This window comes from Camelus dromedarius, chromosome 8 (genome assembly GCF_036321535.1).
Source record: "Camelus dromedarius isolate mCamDro1 chromosome 8, mCamDro1.pat, whole genome shotgun sequence".
NCBI lineage: Eukaryota > Metazoa > Chordata > Mammalia > Artiodactyla > Camelidae > Camelus > Camelus dromedarius.
In genome coordinates this window covers 9070648-9095164 of record NC_087443.1, presented here as the reverse complement: position 1 = coordinate 9095164, position 24517 = coordinate 9070648, and the positions used below count along the sequence as shown (strand labels likewise).

The 24517-nt window shown below is 44.2% G+C and overlaps 1 long non-coding RNA gene across 3 annotated transcripts in view; it reads right to left on the bottom strand.

Annotated features, from left to right (window-relative positions):
- Positions 1-404: 404 nt before the first annotated feature.
- Positions 405-24517, bottom strand: part of LOC105103272 (uncharacterized) — a 62029-nt gene continuing 37916 nt past the window's right edge. For all 3 annotated transcript variants that reach the window (XR_010381843.1, XR_010381844.1, XR_010381845.1), the window contains 2 exons: positions 9698-9866; positions 405-2337 (listed from right to left, as the gene is read on the bottom strand). This is a non-coding gene — a long non-coding RNA (uncharacterized LOC105103272). The remainder of the gene's footprint in view (positions 2338-9697; positions 9867-24517) is intronic.

Below are 24517 nucleotides of genomic sequence, written 5' to 3'. Positions count from 1 at the left end.
GGCCCTGGGGCGCCACTGTGCTTTGGCCCAGCTATGACCCCACAGGGTTATCCAGTTCTAGATCAGAGACCACGACACACCCAGTTCTCCTGGTTACTCAGGTGCTAGAGCCAGGTCCTCCCCGGATACACCTAGAGCTGCTACCCGATCAGCAAGGAGCTCCAGCACGCGCAGTGCCTTCAGGGCCGGGGGCTGAGCTGCCCCGGGTGCCAGCAGCAGCACTGGAGACGTCCTTCCCCTTCCCTGCAATTCCTTATTTAAAAAAAATAAATTTGTTCTCTTACATACACTAAATTATTTATTCTATGATATACAGTTACTTTCAAGTTTAATTTTTTGATTATTTTAAATTGTACGTGTACTTGGCATTAAGTACATTCACAATGTTACATAACCCCCTTTAATATCTATACCAGAACATTTTGATCAAAGGAAAGTGCTGTAAGTATGAGTCAGGCTCTGCTGCCTCCCCTCCCCTTCAGTGCTGGCACACCCACTGTGCCTGATGTGGCTGTGAATTTACAAGCCCTGGTTATTCTTACTGGTGATATCATATTACAGTAGCCTGTTGTGTCTGGCTGAGTAATGTATGAGAAGACTGATTATCATGGGGTTTTTTGCTTTAAATATAAATTTTAAGTATTAAAAATAAGGTGTGTCACCAAATTAAAGACAAGGCCTTGGATGTGTTCCCTCCAGCGGAATTTCCTAGCTGCAGCAGTGGCTCCCACTTGAGCTCATATGAGCAGAAACAGTTGTAACAAAACATATCAGGTGCTCAAGGAAACTACGCGAAGGCCAGAGCTTCAGGTCAGGAGCTTCAGAGCTGAGCACAGGCCCTTCCACCCCTCAGGCTCCCCCAGCAGTGACTCCCTGCTTTGTTCCTGGTCCAGACCCCCGGTGGCTAACATCCTGTCATTCAGCTTCTGCAGGGGAAGGGACTCTGCCTTTTGCCCAAAAGCACAAGTGGCGAGGAAGGAGGGCCAACATGTCCATCAAAGTAAGGTCAAGGGGGTCCCATGGTCTGAGTTAGTGAGACCACGGTCAGTGACCTCCCTCCTCGCCGCCCAGAGATGGAGCCCCCGGTGCAGAGAACATAGGTCCTCACAAAGGAAATTCCAAGGTCTCCCAAGAGGGGGAAAAACAGAAGCCCTTGTTTAAATTGGGAGCAGATGAAGCAGAGATTCAAGGGCCCAGAGGAAGGCCTGCTTGGGCTGAGGCTCTACCCTGAGGCTTAGGAGCACAGGCTCTGGGTTGGTTTGTAGGATGTTACTAAGAATCATCATTCCAGAGTCTCTATGTAAAACCAAATTTGCCCCTAGAAAACACATTCAGTACAGATCCCTGAACATCCCTTTTCTACCTTAGACCCTGTAGAAGGTTGAGATGTTGTGTAGCTCATAAGTAGAGAGAATGATAGGGGATGTGGTGTCAGAGTCAGGGCAGCTCAGGTTGTCTGACTTGGCCAGACGGGACCACTCTCATTGGATGCCGATATTTCCCTAATAGAGCAGAAACCCCAGAATACCACAGGCGTAGAGTGGTAAGGTTTTTCCTTTCTCATGGAAAAGAACTACAAGTGTAGAGAGTTCATACTGTCAACAGCACACCACAGTAGTCAGCCATTATCCATCTTTCAGACCCTTTCAGTATCTTTAGCTGCTGTCCATCCTCAAGGCTGTCTCTTGGTCCAAAATGGCTGCTGGAGCACCAACCTTGTCCAGTCCCCCGTGTCTTTACCTCGGAGGCAGGAATGAGGAAAGAGGAGGGGTCAAAGGGCCAACTCAGCTGCATCTACTCTATCTAAACAGTCTCCCCAAAACCCACACAGCCCACACGATCCTTTTGCTCACTTCTAATCTGCCTGACGTTCATCTGGCCACTTTCAGCTACAAGAGACCTTAGGAAGTCAACCATTGATTTGGAGAATTTGTCCTCATTTAGATGACTTTTCTCTTCTTAAGTAAAAAAACTAATGAAAGCCATGTGGTGATGACCTGGGCTGTTTGCTTACACTAAACACCAAGAAGAAGGGGAGGAGATGGAGTGATTTTCAGATGAGTTGGGTTTCGTTTACCCACCACAGAGGCCCTCTGCTTGGTGTCTCTTCATTCCCAGGGGAATTAGAGATGCAGTTTCTAACCAGGATTTTCTTGTGGCAAAGATGCTTTCATTTCCCAGGCAGGCGATTGGATCCACAGTGGGGTTTTCATCTGCCTGTTCCTTGGAAGCAGCTCAGAGAAGATCCTCTTCTGTTCTCTAATGAGGTGGGCAGAGGTGGAGGAATAGGAACTTGGGGAAGCAGTATGTCCAAAAAACTGGATCAAAAATTGAGATCTGCCAAAAAAAAAAAAAAAACAACAAAACTCTGTCATCAAAAATTAGGCCTATTGGACACCCACACTTTCAGCCTAGAGGTACATAGGACATCAAGGTGATTATTAGTAAAAATAGTTCACATCCAATAAAACTCCACATGGTCAAATGCATTACTCACTGATGACGCAAGGAAAATGTACTACTGAACAATTTTGGTACCTGCTGTTTGACTCAGGTCAGTTGATGGGATCCAAATAATGGTCACTAAGGAAATCTTACAAAGGCAGACTGTAGTCATTAAATTATGTTTTGGACAAGAAATCTTACCACGTATTTCTTTTACATTTGATCCCAAGTGAAATACTTTCAGTAAATGAAAAATAAACATGGCTATCCCTGCGGCAGTCCTGAGGCTGGGAGCCGCCCCCAGCCCCCCACCCCCACCCCCCCCAGGAGCCAGTGCGCAGGCGTGAGCAGAGGCAGGTGTGAGGGCTGCGGGGAAGGGGATTCACCCCTGAACTGTGTGGGTGCCTGGGAGGCCCTGGGTCGTGACAAGTAAGTTGAAGACCGAGTGGGTCACTGACTATGTGACCCTCCCGGCGGCCGGGGAGAAGCACAGAGGCTGGTAAGTGCAGCTCTGCCTGTCGCTCCTCCCCGCCCGCCTGCGCGCCAGCAAGGGGCCCGAGTCTCCAGCTGCCAGGCCGCGATCCTACCCGGGTCCTCGGCTCCGGGGCCGCCGCTACCAGTCGCAGCCGCTCCGCTGTCGGCAGCGTAAGGCCGTTGGGCTCGGGCCACGAAGGCGGGCGTTGAGTGGAGGGCGTCCCTCCTGCGCGCGCCCCGGGCCCACAGGGCAGCGGGGCCGTCCCCTCGGGCGCCTGCGGTGGGGCGGGGGCGGGACCTGGCCTGGGGCTGCGGGGCCCGGACTCGGCCACTTGCCCCGAGGCTCGCGGGCTCTGGACCAGGCGGCCGCCCGAGAGGAGCCACAAAGTCGGGGCCGCGGGGCTCAAGTCTCCCCTCGAAGTGTCCAGAGCTGTGATGTTGCCTTTGGGCTCTGGTTGAGCATAGATGGTGGGTGCGGAAACCACATGATGTCCCTGGACCACCAGCCGCCTGGAGAGTGTACTCAGATAGCACTTCTTAAAAGACTTAAGGGGTAGGATCAGATCCAAAAGGCTCCAGGTTACCTTTGAGCATTTTCCCACTTTATTGACAGAAATGACAATTACTGAGTCCCAGAGCGCCTCCCGGAGGGCAAGTTGTGACATACTAACATCTATCCAAAATTAGAAAGACATGGCCATTTTGACATTTTTGCATCTCGAGGGCCTTTTGAACAGTGTGTATGTGTGTGTTTCCTGTTGGTGGTACTCTTTTTCAGCAACAGGCCATCTTTTGGAGAAGCAAGTTTACTCTAAGTTCAATGAGCATTTTGAGCAGTTATCATAGACACTCAAATATTTGAAAATTCAAATTAAAAGGCTTGGTGGCTTTTTGTTTTGGGGGGTCCTGTGATAAATTTTGCACGATGAAGGGAAGCCTATGGAAGCAGGAGAAATGCTTATTTCATGACACTCTGCTATGCACTGTTGCAATTTTGAGTATCTAATTGCAGTTGAATCTCAGGTTGGCTCCAGCAAATGAGTATGCTTTTAGAATACTTTGTTGTTTGTCCTCTGGATTTTTATGTGCTGTTTTTTTGGTACAAACATGCCTCGTTAGCAGGCTTCAAATCATAATAGAAGGTTGTTAAAACAAGGGATCACTGTAATTTACAATGGTTTGTAATATAGATTGTCTTTCTCTATTAAATTTTTTTCTTGATGCACCAAATTTTCTACACAAAACACTCAGAAGTGACTTAAAAAAAAAAAAACAAAAACCTACTACCCATTGTCTCTGGTAGTGAGGCAGCCAGCACATCATCTCACTGTTGAAGACAATGACCTGCGACTGAAAGATGGAGATGGAGTACAGTAGAGTCTCCTGACCTAGAAGTGGCCATGGCCTGTATCCACCAAGAGGTCGCTCCCAGTCAATGAGTCTTTCCCAGGCAGCATGGGATTTTAATTACTGTCGTCTGGGTGTAGTGAATTTTTGACAGAGGCATTTGCCAGTGATTGTGTTTTATGAAAGACCCTGCCTGTGAGGACCTAGGAGAGGCAGAGACATGTTCATCAGGCATCAACCACAGCAAAGATGAGGCAAGAAGAGTAAAAGAGAGCAAGTGAGAGAAAGGCGAGAGAGAGAAGAACAGAGACACTGTGACAAAGACAGACACTGACAGGGAGAAAAAGAGACAAAGACAGGTGTAAGGAGAGACTCAGAGATCAAGACAAAAAGACCAGCAAGTAAAATGCCGGGGCTGACAGTGAGAGGAAGGTGGAGAGACAGGGTGTGTTAGCCAGCTCATCCTGGCCTTGGGAAGGCCAGCACTGTCTCCCCAGTCCTGGGTACAGGGAAGATGACTGCAGGAGAAATGATTCCTTTCTTTTACTGCAGATGGTGTGTTTTCTGGAATTCTGTGTTTTTATTCAGAGAGAAAAGTATTATTCTTCAGATAGTCTAGAAACACCACCGGGGTACAGCTGGAGCCTACCCCAGACTGCAGCGTGGTACCAGCACAGGTCTTTCTAATGCCACCTGCTTCTTGGTCTTTCTAGGTGCTTTGGTGAGTCTCCTGATATCAGGATGTCATTGCTTTAAATAATGTCCTGAATTGTACTGGAGCTGTTTTTGTTGGGACTTGGAGTCCTGAGAGGGTACTGGTACATTTCCTAGGCAGGGACCTAGGGGGAATATTGAAAGGAAGTGGGTTGGCTGTCCTTTTTCAATATTAGGCTTAAACTGGGAAGATTATGTACATTTGGTCTGAACAAACACTTTGCTGGTGACATGAGGGACTGAGTGTGCTCATCTCTGAAGAAAAGGAATCTGCTTTTTTGGGTCACAAGGTGTCCTCTGGCAACTGAGAACCCAGTGGAATGTCTGTGGATCTGTCTTCTTGATGGGTAGTGTTTCTGCAGGGGATCCCACTATAGCAATTCTGTCAATTCCGCTAGACAGTGGGCACCGTAAGGCCGATCACCTAGTGCTCCAAATCCCCCCAGCCGTTCCTGCTGTAGAGGGACAGATGAGAGAGTCCAACAGACCCAAGAAGAACTCCTTAGGGAGCTAGACTCAGAAGCAGCACACTTTGGATCCATCACTAGGCCCTCAGAAGGTTGTTCAGATCATAGCTGATTTAGGATACCAAGTTAATGATGGGAAACTGTAGCTCAAAAGCTGAACAGCTCCTGGAGAGGCAGCCACTTGTTGGATCTCTGGCTGGCTTCTTCTCTTGCCAATGCTGGCAAGAACTCAACTCTGAAATGCCAGGATGGAGCTCTTTTGACATCCCAAAACTGTAGAAAAAGCTGACTTGATCAGACATCTTTTCAAAATGCTGACCCTGAGAGAAGAAAACTAATCCTAGGAGAAAAATTGAAGTTATAGCTCTTATCGTGTCCTTGAAATATATACACAGCCCCCATCACCTAAGACTACACACTTGGCTTAATTAGCAGAACCTGAAAGTGAAAACAAAAAAAGAGGCTTTTTGAATTGTTTTTTCTTTTTATTGAGTTATAGTCAGTTTACAACGCTGTGTCAATTTTTGGTGTACAGCGCAATTTTTCAGTCATAAATTAATATACATATATCCATTTTCATGTTCTTTTTCACCAAGAGCTATTAGAAGATCTTAAATATATTTCCCTGTGCTACAAAGTATAAGCTTGTTTATCTAGTTTATATATACCTCTCAGTATCTACACATCTCAAACTCCTAGTCTGTCCCTCCTACACCCCTCCCCCATGGCAACCACAGTTTGCATTCTATGTCTGTGAGTCTGTTTCTGTTTTGTATTTTAGTTTACTTGTCTTCTTCTTTTTTTTTTTTTTTTAGATTCCACGTATGAGTGATAATCATATGATATTTTTCTTTCTCTATCTGGTTTACTTCATTTAGAATGACATTCTCCAGGGAACCCATATTACAGCAAATGGCATTATGTTGTCATTTTTATGACTGAATAGCATTCCACTGTATAAATATACTACATCTTCTTTGTCCAGTCATCTGTAAGTGGACATTTAGGTTGTTTCCATGTCTTGGCTATTGTAAATAGTGCTGCTATTAACATTGGGGTGCATGTGTCTTTTTGAATTAGGGTTCCACCTGGATATATGCCCAGGAGTGGGATTGCTGGGTCATATGGTAAGTCTATTCCTAGTCTTTTGAGGAATCCCCATACCGTTTTCCACAGTGGCTTCACCAAACTGCATTCCCACCAGCAGTGTAGGGTTCCCTTTTCTTGACACCTTCTCTAGCATCCATTATCTGTGGACTTTTGAATGACAGCCATCCTGACTGGTGTGAGATGATACCTCATTGTACTTTTGATTTGCATTTCTCTGATAATTAGTGATATTGAGCATTTTTTCATGTGCTTTTTGATCATTTGTATGTCTTCCTTGGAGAAATGCTTGTTTGGGTCTTCTGTCCATTTTTGGATTGGGGTGTTTGTTTTTTTCTTTTAAGTCATATGAACTTGTTATATATTCTGGAGATCAAGTCCTTGTCAGTTTCAGCCTTTGCAAATATTTTCTCCCATTCTGAAGGTTATCATTTTGTTTTGCTTATTATTTCCTTTGCTGTGCAAAAGCTTGTAAGTTTAATTAGGTCCCATGTGCTTATTTTTGCTTTTATTTCTATTGCTTGGGTAGACTGCCCTAGGAGAACATTGCTGAGATAAATGTGAGATAATGTTTTGCCTGTGTTTTCTTCTAGGAGGTTTATTGTGTCTTGTCTTATTTTTAAGTCTTTAACCCATTTTGAGTTTATTTTTGTGTAGTGTGAGAGAGTGTTCTAACTTCATTGATTTACATTCTGCTGTCCAGTTTTCCCAACACCATTTGCTGAAGAGACTGTCTTTATTCCATTGCCTCCTTTGTCAAAGATTAATTGACCAAAAGACTGTGGGTTCATTTCTGGGCTCTCTATTCTGTTCCATTGAACCATATGTTTGTTTCTCAGAAGTGCCAAAGGGACTCTTCTCCCTTGAACAGGAATTAGACTTGTGAGAAGAGGGACAAATCATGAGATTTCACACCACCTCACTAGGATGAGGGGTGATCACCTGTGGGAGCCTGCACTACTGCTGGCCTGAGAAGGGATGCCACACAGACAGTAAAGAACAGCTTTTATTCTCAGGGATGCCACAGGAATTTTTCTCCCCTGAATCAGGGACTTAAGTCTTGTGAGAAAAGGTGCAAATCTTGCAAGATTTGACTCCAACTAAAGAGGATTCAGGGTGATCACCTGAGAGGAACTGGGCTACAGCTGGCCTGAGAAGTGAAGGCATACAGGCAGGAAAGGAAAGCTTTAACACTGAGGAAAGCCAAAGGGATTCCTCTTGCTTGAGTAGGGGACTCAGGCTCTCGAGAAAAGGGGCAGCTCTCCTGAGACAGCTGGGGCTTCTGAGAGGATGTGTGCTCACTGAGATGAGTCGGACTGGATTCATGATCATGTGAGAAGAAAATGCATCCTTACAAGATAGGTGTTGTCTCCGGAGCTATGAGTAACACCATCTGCGGATGGAGCCCTTTCATCCCTTCAGAAGAAGAACCGACCTGATTTCCAATAAGGGGAATGATTTTACGCCAAAGGAGAGGCCTGAATTCAGCAAGAAGAGGAGCAGATCTCACGAGACATGGCTTAACCTTAAGAGGTTTCAGGATGACCACCTGAGAGAGGCTGTGATACAGCGCGCATGAGAAGGGAAGATACACAGACAGTAAAGAAAAGCTTTTATTCTCTGGAGGGCCAAGGGATTACTCCCCCCTGAACAAGGGACTGGATCTAGTGAGAAAAGGGGAAAATCTCGTGAAATTGCTGAGGCTTCTGTGAGACGATATGTGTTTACTGAGCCAAGGGAAGCTGGATTCACGCTCCTCTGAGTGCAAAAGTCGTAGAGGATAGGATTTGGTCTCAGGAGTGAAAAAGGGCACCATCTGAAGATGGAGTCCGTTCTTCCCTCCAAATAAAGGACAGGCCTCATTTCCAATAAGGGACGTCACTTTCCCATATAGGAGCAGCAAGAATCCGTGTAAAAAGTGGCAACTCTTATGAGACTTGGCTCCACCTAAAGAGGATTCTTGGTGATCACCTGAGAGAGGCTGGGCTACTCCTCGCCCAAGTAGGTAAGGCATACAGACAGTAAAGAAAAGCTTTCATTCTAAGAGTGCCAAAGGGAGTTTATCTCCCATGATCTGGAGACTTACTCTCTTGAGAAAACTGGGGCCTCTGTCAAGATTTGGCTCCACACGATTAGGATTATTGGGGATCACCTGTCACAGACTGGGCTACTGCTCGCCTGAGAGGGCCAGCCATACAGAATGTAAAGAAATGCTATTATTCTCAAAAGGGCAGGAGGGATTCTCTCTCGAGATCAGGGGACACAGCCTCAGGAGAACAAGGGGCAAATCTCACGAGGTTTGGTTCCACCTAAAGATTATTCTTGGTGATCATCTGAGAGGCTAATTCTGGCCTGAGAAAGGAAGTCATACAGAGAGTGAAGTAAAGCTTTTATTCTCAGTGGCTCAAAAAGGTTTCTCTCTTCTGAACAGAAGACTCAGTCTTGAGAGAAAAGTGGAAAAACTCATGCAATTTTGCTCCACCTGATTAAGATTAGGGGCGATCACCTGTGAGATGCTGGGCTGCTTTTTGCTTGAGGAGGGACGCCATACAGACAGTAAAGAAAATATTTTATTCTCAGGCAGGCCAAAGGGAATTTTCTCCCCTGTACAGAGGACTTAGTCTCATGAGGAAAGGGGCAAATCTCAGGAGGTTTAGCTCCACTTGAAGATGATTCAGGGTCATAACCTAAGAGAGGCTGGGCTACTGCTCAGCTGACACTTTCCACCGCCGCCACTGAAACCTATGTACTGCTCTCCACAAAAGAGGCACATCAGTGTCACCCAGGGCTCTGTGACTTTTTTTCTGTCTGCCAGATTCTGTCAACCTGCCAGGCCTTAAGAGAATGCAATACACCACCCCTCCCCTATCTCTTAAAATGTAGAAAGCTCTTGATTTCCTCTACATGAAACCTCTTTTTAATGCCTTGATTGATTTAGAAAATGCCACAAAATGTGGAGAAGACAATGACGATCGCTTCTGACACCATTTCCATGTTCTCCCCTGCCCTCCAGCAGCTAAAGGCTGCCACGTGGCCCTCTCTGAAAAACTATCTTGGCTGAAGCTCTGATCCTGGATGATAAAAAGATAAAGACCCCAGGAGAAAGACTTTTCCCTTCCCACTTCCCCATTCTTCCTTCAGACCTGGAATGTGGACAGCAGATCCAGAAGAGGCTGTGATGTGACCTTGAGGAGCCAAGCAGAGACTGACAGCCTCACCCCAGGTGGCAGTGCTGCCAGATGACAGTGGTCGGCTTTCTCAGCCCCGGACACAGGACACACGAGACAGTTCAACCGTTGACTAGTTCAGCTCCTGCAGTAAAGTTTTCAGTTATTAGTAACACAAATGCTAACTGTTAACCACCAACATGAAACGACTGTTTATCTTATGATGTTTCTCTTCCTATCATTTTCTCTATTCATTTTTAAATACAAGCTGACAAAAGGATCATACATGAAATTATTTTATTTTTCATTTGTTTATTATCTGTCTCCCCATAGAGGGATAAGACTCACGAAAAGAAAGATAGGGTGTATCTCATTTATGATTTTATGTCCTTTACCCAGGACAACGCCTGACACATCTCAATGTTCAATAAATGTTAGTTAAAGTTAAACCAATGGATTAATTAGTAAGTAAATGAACATTTTAATGTGAGCCCTTTCCTGGCTGTGAATTTATTTTTTGTTATCTTTATTTTTTTCCCCTGATGACAGTTCTCTCCCATGCACATGTCATTAGTTATTTAACCAGTCATTTGCTGATGGACTTTTTTTATGCCACTATAAAAGTACTCATATGTGCATTTTGGGTCTTATGCAATTATTTTTATGATAAATGACTAGAAAGGAATACATGATTTAAATATTTTAATACATATTTCCAAAATGGTCTTTGAAAGCAGTTTTTTAGAACCAATTAATATTTCCAAGAGAAAATCATGACTGTTTCTCTGCATCTCCACCAACATTAAGTGTTATTAATTTCTAAAGTTTTTCATTTTGGTAATTTGGTAAGAACAATTATGTCTCAAAGTTGTTTAAATGTGCATTTCTGGATCGCTGGAGTCACAGAGTGTTCTTTTGCCAGTCCACGGCCCTTTTGCAGGGCTTTTCAGGTCCTAAGCTTCTAAGGAGGTGGGGGGAACCTGCATCTGCCATGGTCTATTGGAGGTGTGTGACCACAGATGGTTAAAATGGGGTTGGCCGGTGTTCAAGGCCCTCAAGGAATTGTAGGGGAGGAAGCCAAGGGCTAGACCCCTGAAGCCCCTGAGATTCCAGGACTAGAACCACTGAGCTGGGACTCTTCTTTACTGGAAGCTGGACCACTTCCCTTGTTCCTTGCAAAGGGCCATGTTGGGACAGACACTTGTTCTGGTGTGAGGTTCAGGCCCTAGTGGCAGGAACTTGGGTAGCCCCAGATGGAGCTAAGACTGCTGCTGGGGGCTGGCGTGGGCCAGGGGAAGTTGATGTCAGGCCCTGAGCTACCTAGAAGGGTGTTAAGAACTTCTGTGAAGCCCAAGCAAGGTTAGAAGATAATGAAGGAGAAAGGGAGGGCCATTCCAGGAAACAGAGGAAAAGGCACTGAGGCTCTTCAAGAATGAGGTGCGCTCATGCCCAGATCAGCCCTGTCTTTAGGACTACACAGCCAGCCACAGCCTGGAGCAGAGACCCCTGTGCACATACTCACGGTCACACTCTACATCAGCAAGTTACCTGTCCAGAAACACAACCCCCCACACCCCATTTCCCCACTCCCCTAACACCCCCCCAAACCCCATCAGATGACATCACCTCCCAGCCCAGCCCACTCCCTAAAGAAGGCCATGGTGGAAGTTGTTAAAACATCTCCTGCCTCCACCCTACACCCTAAGCCAAGCCCTGCAACACAGTTGTTCCCATTTTACAGATGAGGAGATTGTGCACCAAGTCAAGGCCATTTTCTAGTGCCTCCAGGCTGCACAAAGGGCAGAGAAAGAGCTACAGGAGCCCCACAGGGTTGGGAGCCTCCTGAAGGAGGATGCCAGGAGCTGTGCTGGCAGAGACAACCATCTCCAGCCACCCATGCCCAGCATGCCAGGCCAGAGGGGATCCTGCCAGGGACACAGATGCAGACTTCCCAGGCTGGACCTACTGCTCTGTGCAGGGACAGCATGGTGCAATGCTGCCCTATGCTGGCAGCCTGGGATCAGGCCCTGTTATGATGGGCATGAGAACCCCAGGAGACAGGACCTGGTTGGGTAATACAGGCACCTTGACCTGCGTGGGGATTGCTGCAGGAAGCTGGGCAGTAGTTAAATCAGAAGCTGGGGAGGCCCTGATCTCAGTGAAAATGACAATACTGGTCATAATTTTCTATGAACTAGGCATGGCTCTAATGCTTTACATACATTATTAACTCATTTACTCTTAATTCTTAATAGGGGAAGCATGCTAATTATTCTCATTAGACAGAGGAGGAAACTGAGGTACTAGAAGTCTATGTAAGTTGCCCACCCAGGAAGTGACCAAGTAGGATTTGACCCCAGGCAGTCTGACTCTACAACCCTTTGAACTATCTGCTTGTCAAAAACAGGAATAGGAGAGTCTGCTTTTACGTGTTCCAACATGGCATCACTCTCTGTGATTTCTAGAGCCTGCCCCACCCCCCAGCCACTGCTGCAGAAGAGCAGACATCCTATAGCCCTGATTATAAGCCATTCTCTGCCTGGGTCACTTGGAAGGACCAAAATCCTGGATTTCACATGGGCCTGGGACTACTTTGAGCCTTTCATGGAAGTTAACAAGGCAAGGATCTTGGCAGATCCCAGACTTTAAGGGAATGACCTAAGTCTTCCTTGTCCAAGGCCACCCAAGGTCCAGAGAAGGACAGCCAGGTGGGCCATTGTGTAGAACACCTATATGTGCAGTGTGCATCCTCTCAGCTGCAGACAGTTCTGGTCCTCCTCTACTCTTGCCCTGGTTACTGCAAAAGTTTCAAGCTCAGTCCTCTCCAAACCATAGGTCAAAATGAGAACATCCTGCTTAAGTCTTTACTACAACTCAACAACAACAAAATAAGTAAATTAAAAGTGGATGAAGAATACGACCCAGCAATCCCACTCCTGGGCATACATCCAGAGAAAACTCTAACTCCAAAAGACACATGCACCCCAATGTTCACAGTAGCACTATTTACAATAACCAGGACATGAAAGCAACTCAAATTTCCATCAAAAGATGAATGGATAAAAAGGTGTGGTACATATATACAATGGAATACTACTCAGCCATAGAACGAGAATAAAATGCTGACATTTGCAGCAACATGGATGGGTCTAGAGGTAATCAAAATAAGTGTAGTAAGTCAAGCAGAGAAAGATAAATACATGATTTCACTTATATGTAGGATCTTTAAAATTAAAACAAGAGACAAAAAGACTCATAGACATGAAAAACCAATGTAGAGTTACCAAAGGGGAAGAGGAAGAGGGATAATTTAGGAGTTTGGGATTCGTAGATACAAACAACTATATATAAAATAAACAACAAGTTTCTACTGTAGAGCACAGGGAACTGCATTCAATATCTTGAAACAACAAGAAATAATGAAAAAGAATATATATTTATATGTATGTATAATTGAATCACTATGCTGTACACCAGAACACAACATTGTAAATCAACTAACCTTCAATTAAAACAAATGGGTGAAGGATTTTAAAAGATATTTCTCCAAAAAAGATACGAAAATAGCCAAAAAAGATATAAACAGAAGTTCAGCATCTTTAGTTATTAGGAAAATGCAAATTAAAACCATCATGTGAGATAACACCTCACACCTATTAGGATCAAAAAAAAAACCTTTTTAACACAAGTGTTGGCAAATATGTGAAAAAATTGGAACTTTTGTGTACTGTTCGTAGGAATATACAATGGTGCAGACGCTATGGAAAACAGCATATCAATTCCTCAAGAAACTAAAAATAGTATTACCAAAAGAATAATTTGTGTAACTACCTATGGTGGTGAATGTTAACTAGACTTATTATTGTGATCATCTCACAATGTATACAGATACTGAATCATGATGATTTACACCTGAAACTAATATAATGCTATTTTCAGTTCTATCATAATTTTAAAAAACTAGAAATATACAGACTAAAAATTACATATGATCTAGCAATTCCACCTCTGGGTATATACCCAATATAACTGAAAGCAGGATCTCAAAGAAATATTAGTACACCCATGTTCACAACATTCACAATAGCCAAAAGGCAGAAGCTACCCAAACGTCCATTAATAAGATGAACAGGCAAACAAAATGTGGTATATATGTACAATCTGACCTCATAATGGAAGGAAATTCTGACGTGCAACAACACGGATGAATCTTGAGGAGATAAGGCTTCCAGGATAAATCGGTCACAAAATGATAAACACTCTATGAGTCCATGTGTATGCGGTCCCTAGAGTAGTCAGAGTCATAGGGACGGAAGGTAGAATGGAGGCTGTAAAGAGCTAGGGTTGGGAGGGGAGGGAAAATGGGGTGTGGTGGTTTAATGGGTACAGAGCTTCAGTTAAGGGAGATTATAAAAGCTCTGGGTCAATGTATAATTCTGTAATGTCTTTTATTCAAAATTTGTTCAAAAATTAATTTTGCTTAACCTTTTTACATTTAATTATATAAAATGCTGTTTAATGTGTGTAAATATGAAACATCTAACAGAATCATCTAAATAGTATTTCAGTATCTAGTATGTTTAGGTAACACAGATGTTTTGAATTAAAACTCATGCTGATGGCCTCCTGGGATACCAGTTAGAATACAGATAAAAGGACTGCACTTACCTTGCTTTATCTCTTCATGGGAACACACTATGTATTATTAGATAGAGTAACTGTACAACTAAGGTTGAAAGTGACAGCAACATTATTCACCAAACCAGTGTGTATTTTATTACTAATTAATCAAGCTACGAAAATTATACATGCCAGATAAATATCAATTTTACCAGTTTTGTACATTTCAGGGCATAGGTGGCCTTCCAAAAATTTTCCATGAGCAGTTAGCTCCCTCTGTATTCATAAGCAACACAGCAAGTTCTTAGTCTAGGACATCATTATATATTCCCTGGGAATCCCCTCAGAGATTGACAAAAATGATAAATTAGCTGTTGATTCAAGATCTGTTCTTCTTTTATGTAATTTCATAAGAAGCTTGAAAGACAAAATTCTACCATATAACTTGTAATAGAAAATATCCAAATGCACAAACTGGTGCAGAGAGTGTGTAACTAAATAAAGCAGAAGAATTGATAAACAATACAAAAATCATGCTGAGTAACTTTTATCATTTACCACAAATGAGTCAAATAGCAACTTGCTTTTACAGCTCTGGAGATGGATGGTTGAACATCTGTGTGACTATACTGAAGGGCCGTTGAGTCGTTCACTTAAAAAATGGTTAAAATGACAAATTTTATGTTATGTGTATTTCATCACAATTAAAAATTTAATTAAAGTTAATTAAATTAAATGAATCCTTTACTGGCTCATCTGACTGCTAAAAAGTCAGACTGCTCAAGCTGCAATGAACACCTCCAGGACTGGCACCCAGTAACACCTCCTCCCCTGGGAACTACACCAGCACTCAGGCTGCAGCAGTAACGGAGGTCTTGCAAGAGCCTGCCCCAGGCTACACACGATTGGTCTCGGGATGGCCACTCATCCAACTAAGCCAATCAGCACCCTTCCCAAAGGCTTCCCCTCTCCCATCCGAACAATTCAGTACCACTAAAGAGCCATGCTCTTTCCCACCTTTCAGCCCTGGCTCATGCTCTTCTCTCTCCTACAAATGGCTTCTCTCCTGATTTGTCCAGTGAAAATTTACTCAACCTCTAAGATAAATTCAAGCCCCACCAACCAGGAAGTCTTTGTGACCCACACCCCGGATGGCACATAGAACCCACCATCCGGTACTGCCTTTGGCTGTAACGCTCCCCTCTGCACATGTCTGTTAAAAGCCTACTGGAACCCAACTTGCTGGAAGAGTCTCAGAAGCAGAGGCTCATCTTTGTGTTCACACTCCCCAGGTTAGGATCTGGCACCTAGTGGGTGCCCTGAGTTTACAGAATACATAAATTCTAAGTAAATATCACCAAACCTCTTTCATAGAACCAACAACTGAGGCTCAAAGATGTGGAAATCCCAGTTTAAATTTCTACAAATTCTATGCATCTCTGTGTCTCATCCTGTCCCCCAGGCCTCTCAACTGCAAAAACACTTCACTATGCACTTGGAACTCCTGGTTAATCACATAGTCAATAAAAACCCCACATGTTGATATAATGTAAAGCAACAACAGAACACTAAGAGAAAATTCTTTAGAGCAGGAGAGAAAATAACAGACTCCTTAGACTGACAGTGGGCTTCTCAAAAGTGTGCACACACACACACAGGGCAGAAAATAGTGGTATGAAACTCTGATGTACTAAGAACATTTCTGACCTAGAATTCCAGACTAGGGGAAAAACAGCTTTCGAGAAAGAGGGTGAAATATTGATTTTAAGGCAAACAAAACTGAAAGAGTTCACTGAGGAGCAGGTTTGCACTAAAGGAAATGCTAAAGGAGGTATTTCATGCAAAAGGAAAGTGATCCCAGGAGGAAGGACTGAGACACAAGAAGGAATGGAAAGGAAAGGGCATTTAATAGGTTGGTAGATATAAATGAGCACTGTCCACAACAGTGATGTCTGTGGAGTAAAGCAAAAGTAAAAGAATGAAAATACAAGGCAGCAGATGTGTTGTCCAGGAAAATAGTAAAAATATTGGTTAACTGTAGAATTGGTAAATTAAGAATGCAGATTTTAATTTAGGGGAAAATAACAGACACAAACAAAGAGGGACAGAGAGGAAAATCAGGGGGGAAAGTGGAGTGACAAATATAAACAAACCCAAGAAGCGAGAAAGGAAAGGAAAGAAAAAGAAAGATAAAAGAGGATGATGAATAGAAAGAACAAAATAAGATGTTACTTTTAACATGATTACATTGATAACTCTATCAAATGTAAGATAATTAAATGCTTTAGTTAAATGGCAAATAGTTGTAAATCGGACTTTTAAAAAATTCAACTGTATCTTTACAAAGGTCACATCTAAAACATAAAGATACAGAAAGACTGTAAGAAAAAGGAATAAAAGAAATACGCTGTGTGAACACTAACCCAAAAAGAGCTAGTGTGGCTATGTTAGTATCAGACAAAATAGATTTTAAAGTAAAAAAGTATTCCTAGAGATTAAGAGGGTTATTACATGGTAATACAAAGTTCAACTTACCAAGGAGATGTAACAATTTAAGGTTGATATGTACTTAAGAAAGGAAGCTCAAAATATGTAAAACTCAAAACTACAGATATAGAAAAACCAAAATTATCAATGGAAGGATTTAACACAGTCTCTGAGGAATAGATAGAAAAAGCAGTCAAAAGCAGTTAAATTCAGTGAAGAAATAGACAATTTGATCAATATAGCTATTAACACATTTAACCTAATGACACACCTACAACTCACACCCAATGAGTACAGATTACACATTCTATTTGAAACATTTACAAAAAGACCATGCTTAATTGAAAGAGTGGTAAACATGATTTACAATAATGCAATCAATAATGGCAAAGCCATGATGTAAAGATAATGAGAAAATCCCCATATATTTGAAAATGGAGAAACACATTCTTAAACAATGCAGTGGACAAAAAGGAAATACCAAATGGAACTTAGTAACTCTTTAGAACATAATAATAACAAAAATTCCACAAATAAAACTGGTGCAGCCACTATGGAGAACAGTATGGAGCTTCTTTTAAAAACTAAAAATAGCGTTACCATATGATCGAGGAATCCCACTCCTGGGCACATATCTAGAGAAAACTCTCACTCAGAAAGACACATACAGCAGCACTGTTTGCAACAGCCAAGACATGGTAGCAACCTAAATGTCCATCAACATATAAATGTATAAAGAAGATGTGGTATTTAGGTGGAATACTGTATGAATTAATGCCATTTGAAGCTACATGGATGGACCTAGAGATGATTATCCTACGTGAAGTAAGCCAGAGAAAAAGTAATATCATGTGATATCACTTACATGTGGGATCTAAAACAGTGACACAAGTGAATGTATTTATAAAACAGAACTAGACCCACAGACATAGAAAACAAAATTAAAGTCACCAAAGAGGAAAGGGGAGTGAGGAAGGATGAATCTGGAATTTGGGATTAACAGATACACACTACTATATATAGGATAGATAAATAACAGGAACCTACTGTATGGCACGAGGAACTACATTCAATGACTTCTAATAACCTACAATGAAAAATTATCTAAAATATATGTTTATATATGTATAACTGAGTCATTTTGCTACATATCTGAAACATTATAAATCAACTATCTGTCAATAAAGAAAATTTCAATGTTACATGTCAAAGTTTGTGCTTCTAAGTAGATTTTTAGTCTTGAAGTAAGAAATGCAGCAAACTAATGAGAAAGCATCCATTTTAGACATTAGAAAAAGAAAATAACCCAAAAACATAGAATAAATAAGAGTGGAAATTAATAACATATAAAATAATGCAATATATACAATGGAGAGATCAAAAGAAAAGAAAAAACACAGTTCTTTGAAATGACTAATAAAGTTGAAAATCCCTGGCTGGCAAGAGTGATCAGAAACTGAGAAAGAGAGAAAGAAAACAAAAAACAACCAAGATTTTAAAAAGAAATTAATTAAGGATCCTATATATATGGAAAATAATGAGAAAATACTATGAACAATATTTAAAAATTCAGATGACATGGATATATTTCTTTCAAAAATACAATTACCAAAATTTATACCAAAAGAAATGTAAAATCTAAATAGTCCTATAATTATTAAAGGAATATACATCTTCCAGGTCCAGTGGCTTCACTGATGAAGTCTACCAAACATTTAAGGAAGAAATAATGTCACTAGTACAGGACCTCCTGCAGAGAGCAGAAAAAGAAGAAGCAAACCACAGCTTGGTCACAAAGCCAGCACAGCCTTAATACTAAAACTTCACAAAGACAGAGAAATAAAAATTACAGGCCAATGGCCTTCAAGGAAGTAAACGCCAAAACTGTAATCATAACAGCGGCGAACCAAATCCAGTAATATATAAAGAGAATAATACATTATGAGCAGACCAGTCTATTCTAGGGACAAAAGTAGATTAACACTGGAAAATCAATCAGTGACATTCATAGTATTGTAATGGACTGAAAGAGAAAAAGAAATAGCATTTACACTGGCGTCAAGTACTATGAACAACGTATGGACTATATGGATTGAAAGTGTGCAGGAAGAAACCTTACATTAGCCTTTATTGGCAAGTATCAAAGAACACCTAAGTAGATGGAAAGGTACGTGATGAATAAACACTGCACAAGCAAGTATAGTATAGGTATCAATGCCAGTAACAATCCCAACAGAGATTTTGGTAGAAGATGTCAAAAGATTCTAAAACTTGTAGGGAGTGTAGTGCCAAGATTGCCAAGACACTCTTAAAGAATGAGATGGGAAAACCTAGTCTACTAGACAGTAACACCTATTATAATGATATAGACATTCAGACAGCATGCTGTTGATCTAAGGATAGAAAGACAGAATGGAACAGCACAGAGAGATAGGAAAGGACACTTACATACACCAACATTTGATATCTGACAGAAATGCCTCAGCAGGACAGTAGGGAAACAGCATTCTTAATAAATGGTACTTCAATATTCACATGGGAAAGAGACTACTCTTCACACCACACACCAAAGTAACTTCCAGGCAGATTAAAGACCTAAATAGGAAAGAAGCTAGAAAGCTTTCAGAATTAAAAAAACAAAACAAAACTAGAGAGTTTTTTATATGGATAATTTTTACTCCAGCCATCACTAGAAAGAGTGGGAAGCTCAATTCAGTTTAAATTTTAATATTGGAATCTACATTTTTCTACGCAATTATCTTGGTAAAGGAAGAAGTCAAATGACACTTCAAAAGAAAGAAAACCTTGCTTACTGACACCTGAACACTGCTAAATGTTGGGTGTTTTTGTTTCGTTGGTTTTTGCCACCTTATTTTTAAAAATTGGTTTTTCATGAAGGCTATTTTAAGTGACTCTTCTAGCCTCTAGGAGAATCTCAGGCCCAGAGCCCCACAAGGACTCCAGTTACAGGCTACACTACACTTCCTAGTGCAGTTTTTTATTTCCTCTTCAAGGACTTCAGACTTGAATAGTCTCAGCATTCCTTTAATCCTATAGAATTGTCTTTCCCAAGTTTTTCAAGTTACTTCTGCAACAACTTTAGTGCCTTGTATGTGGCCTGCAGAACAAACACGAGGTCAAAGTAATGAATATTGGGTGCAAAGTAATCAAATTTTGTGAAAGGAGATTCTCAAACCTTAAAGGCACTTTTTTTTTTTTAATCCAGAGATTTTTGTGGGTTTAAATGTAAAAGTAAAATAAATGCAGCAGCTGCCTTAGTTCAGACCAGGAAGAAAAGCCTCCAAAGTAGAAGTCTGAGGAAGTTTGCATCATGAAATCGGCAGATAACCAAGCAGCAGCACTATGTAAATAACACTTCAAGCTGCGACTAATATTTCTTAGGACAAAGACAAGTTAACATCAGTGATACTGGAAGGTACTGAACGTACACCAAATGGCAATAATGAAATGGCTTCCCAGGTTCCAGACAAAATACTTTATAACTCAGCGATCTAAAAAACATCAGCCCAGGCTTCATCAAAGGACAGCCATCTCTTCAAGTTGCTGTCTGGTCTGAGCCACCGCTATTCATGGCACAAAGCTCTCATTTCACTAAAACCACTCCTGGATTTCCTTTTGCAGACCTCTGCATACCACTAGGCCAGCCTCTCCTCATTCACTGCTCACAAACAGGGGGGTGGGGTGGGGGAGGCCACAGATGTCTGGAAGATACAAAGTAGGAGACAATGCTCCCTCCCAGAGGGAACAGAAAACAAAGTAAACAACTACCCCACAGCCAAAACTTTCAAGCTTAGGGGATTCACAAGGGGGCTGTGAGAACTTAACTTCCAGAGTCTGTTCCCAGTCTCCCCAGACAAAACACGCCCAGAAGTTGCAACGCCGGAATCTCATTTGGGCAATTCCACAGCAAGGGAGAAAAAATCACTCTGCTGAAAAATGCTCTAAAAATCAAGTTTAGCCGCCACAAAACTATCCGAATAATAATCCCTATGAACAGCATTCTCCAAGTAGTCAGAGCCCGCGGGTCACTTGATAAGGGCCAGTAAGCCAGTCGTCCTCGCCCTTATTTTCACTAGGGTCTAATACTCACAACCAGGAATCCGAAACTCTCAGGACCTTGTAAGCCGCTTTCACTCACCTGAACTGTGCAAGAAAATATACATACAAGACACGGATTTTATACGTGCAAACCTTCCTGGCAACATCGCACCATCTGTACTAGAAGTTTGGATCCTCTAAGATTTAAATTTAAAGTTGCTGGTAGTTAGACAAGTGCCAGTGCCAAACTCACATAGGCAGAACATTAAAACAGACAATAACAATTCTCCTAACAATTTGTCCTTAAGAATGAAGGAGGGAACCTGGAGGGAAAGTCCACTGGCCCCATCCCCAGGGCAGACAGGACCTAGGGTGGCGTCCCAGGCCCAGCGCCCTAACCCCAACCGCCTGCGGAGGCTGGGAAGGCAGAGTCCCGTCCCCCACCCCGGCCCGGGCGTGTCCCGAGGCGCAGTGTTCCTCCCTCAGACTCAGCCGCAGCAGCCCCGGACAGAAACCACAGGCCCCCCCATCCCCAATACCCTGCCCACCAGCCCAGCTCCCTGACGCGCCATCGCAGCGCCCCCTCCCTACAAGCCGAGCCCCCAGGGACCCCGAAGAGCGGCGCGACCCCAACCCGGGCCCGGTCGCCGCCCTCCGTCCCCCGGGCTAGACCCCGGCGCCCCCGCCCGCACCAACCGATCCTCACCCCAGGCCTCCGGGCTGCGCCAGGCCGGCTACCCGCCGCCAGGACCGCGCGCCCACGATGAAGTATGGCTCCGAAGAGGGAGCGGGAGCAGCTCCGAAAGGGTAAGGAAAGGAGCGCCCCGCCACCTCGGAGGATCAGGCTCCTCCTGCCGCGGGAGTCCAACTGCCCTGGCCCGCGGTGTCGGCTCGGCCGGGATGCAGTTGCTCCTCGGACCCTCCTCCGTCTCCACCTCCCCTCGCTCTCTGCTCCTGGAAAGCCAAGCTCTCCACCCGAGGACATCACTCCAGTGACTCCCTCCTCTCCTGCATCAGTGTGTTCACCTCTCTATCGGATCTGGACCCTCGTATCTCCAACAGCTGCTGCCCCATCTCTCCTTCCCTTTAAAGCAGACACTGTCAGAGGCTTGTCCAGACTCCCCTCCAAATGTTCTGCCACTTCTTTCTAGAACCCACTCCAAGCCTCACCCCCACCATTCACCCAATCACGCTGTAAAGGTCACTTGTGGCCTCCATGTTGCTAAATCAAGTGGTCACCCCTCAATTCTCATCTTTCCCCATCAGCATTTGGTACAGCTGACATCCCCTTCTCCATGAAACAGTCACTTCACCTGGCCCTGCTCTCCCTGCTCCACAGCTTCCTGATTCTTACCTCTGTGGCTTCTCCTGCTCAGTCTACTCCACTCCCCACCACCGCAACACACACACGTTTTGCCCTTTCCTTTTCACATTTGGTCTTTAAATGATCTCACCTAGTTCCAAGGCTTTAAGTGCTGTCTCTCCCTGACCCACAAACCTTGGTTTCCAGCCAAGACTTCCTTTGAATTCCTCTCCTTTATCATCAGCATCTAACCAGCATCAGCACTAGAGGTCCTGTGTTCAGCTCTAACTGGACTTGTCCACAGGTGAGCTCCTTTCTCCATCCCTAAGCCTGCTTCTCCAATAGCCTGCCCCCACCCAGACAGTTCCAGCTTTTCTGATGTGGTGAAACGTGTGAGTTTCCCTGAAACCCCACACCCAATCCAACAGCAAACACTAACCTCTCTAGCTTCAGCTGAGACCTGGAATCCAGCCTCTTCTCACCCATCCACCAGCACCACCCTGGTCTCCTGACAGCACAATCACCCCTGCCTGGACCCAGGGCCCCTCTCTTGTCCCCTGCAGTCTGTTCTCAGCCACAGCAGCCACAGGGACTCAGTTATTGGGTGTCTACCCTGTCACTGCTGGGCAAAGAGCCCTCCTGCCTCCCCCTCATGCAGAGCAGCACACCTCTCTCAAGGGTTCCCTCCCAGGCCTCATCCCTGCTGCCCTGCCACCCACCCCAGCACCCTGGACTATCTGAATCCCTTGAACACCCCTGTGGCTTGCTGTTTGCTCCACTCAGAATGCTCTTCTCAAAGACAGATAATTCCATCAGAGCAGATTCTAGACAAGCCTCTGACAGTGTCTGCTTTAAAGGGAAGGAGAGATGGGGTAGCAGCTGGAGGGAGGGGGCAGGGGTCAGATCCAACAGAGATGTAAACATATTAATGATCACTCTGCCCTCGCTGGACTGTAAGCTCCAAGCAGATAGGCTCTGTAGGTTTCATTCACTGCAGTATTGCCAGTGCCTGGAAGAGTGCCAGGCAAGTTGTACCTGCCACATCGTAAAACAAAAGAAGAGAGGATTGCACCCAGGTGAGACTAGGAGCCCTGAGCCCTGGAAGACCAGCTTAGGAAACTAAAGAGCTGGGCTTGTGATGAGAAGGTCAGGATCTGAAAGCCCCACCCACTGCTCTGGCTTGCTCCTCCCTTTAATTCCCCTTGGAAAACCCACAGGGAGGGGCTCTGGAGGGCTCCAGGGCCTTTTCTCCAAGGTTGACATGGGGTGACAGCCCTCTGGGTCACCTGCAAGCTAGTGGCATGAGGAGTCACAGGGCTAGGGACTGGGAGTTTGCCCAGGATCTTAGGTTCCTGAAATTTCCCCAAACCAACCATGGGGCCCAGCAGACTACAATAACGACTCCCTGGTTGATGGAAAGAGCCCTGGGGGAGGAGCTGAGGGCCCAGGGCAGACCAACACCCAGCATTTGAGCTAAACCTGAAGGAGGAGTCATCCAGGTAAAGTGCTCAATATGCTCCCAGCTTAGGGCTTTTGAAGGTGGGGCAGGGGGTGGTTCTTGGAAGAACAGACAGAGGCCAGAGTGGCTGGACTGAGGGGAGCAAGGCCAGGTGGGCTGCTGGCAGGAGGAGGGCCTTCAGGTCTGGCTGAGGATTGGGGCTTTTCCCCATAGTGCCTCTGAGAGGTTCCCTGTGTGTTAGAGTGACAGGAACAGATTTGTCTTTTAAACATCCCTCTCTTGGGTCAGAGGGAGTGAGAAAGGGAAGCAGAGAGCATGAATCCAGGACAGTGTCAGTGGTGGCCTGGACAGGGAGGGGAGGGACATGCAGAGAGGTGATGAACTCACTTGGAGTTGGGACCCAGGGACAGGGGAGGAGCTGACTGCATGTAGGGTGAGGAAGAAAGAGGGAGCAGACAGGGCCCCAGGTTCTGGTTTGAGCAGGTGGGGAGATGAAGCTGCAGCATGGACAGGGGAATGGGTGGGAGGAGATTTCCAGAAGGCAGTTTGGGGCTAACTGAACCTTAGACACTTCTGAGATTAGATCAAATCTGATACACTTTCCTCATGAAATCACTGGGAGAAGCTGATTAGCAGGGAATTTCCACTGAGACTGAGGGTCTTCTTACTCCAGCGGATAAAAATCCTGTTGTTCCTGGGGAAGGTGATGGTTTATACTGGGGTCGGAACTTGGGGAGAGGCATGTGAGGACAGGAACATAAGAGGCAGCACCAAATGAGACTGTCAGATCTCTCTGGTGACAGCAACCACTCAACTGCCCATCTGTCCCTGGACCACTGTGTGTCCAGCCAGAGAAGATGACCCTGCC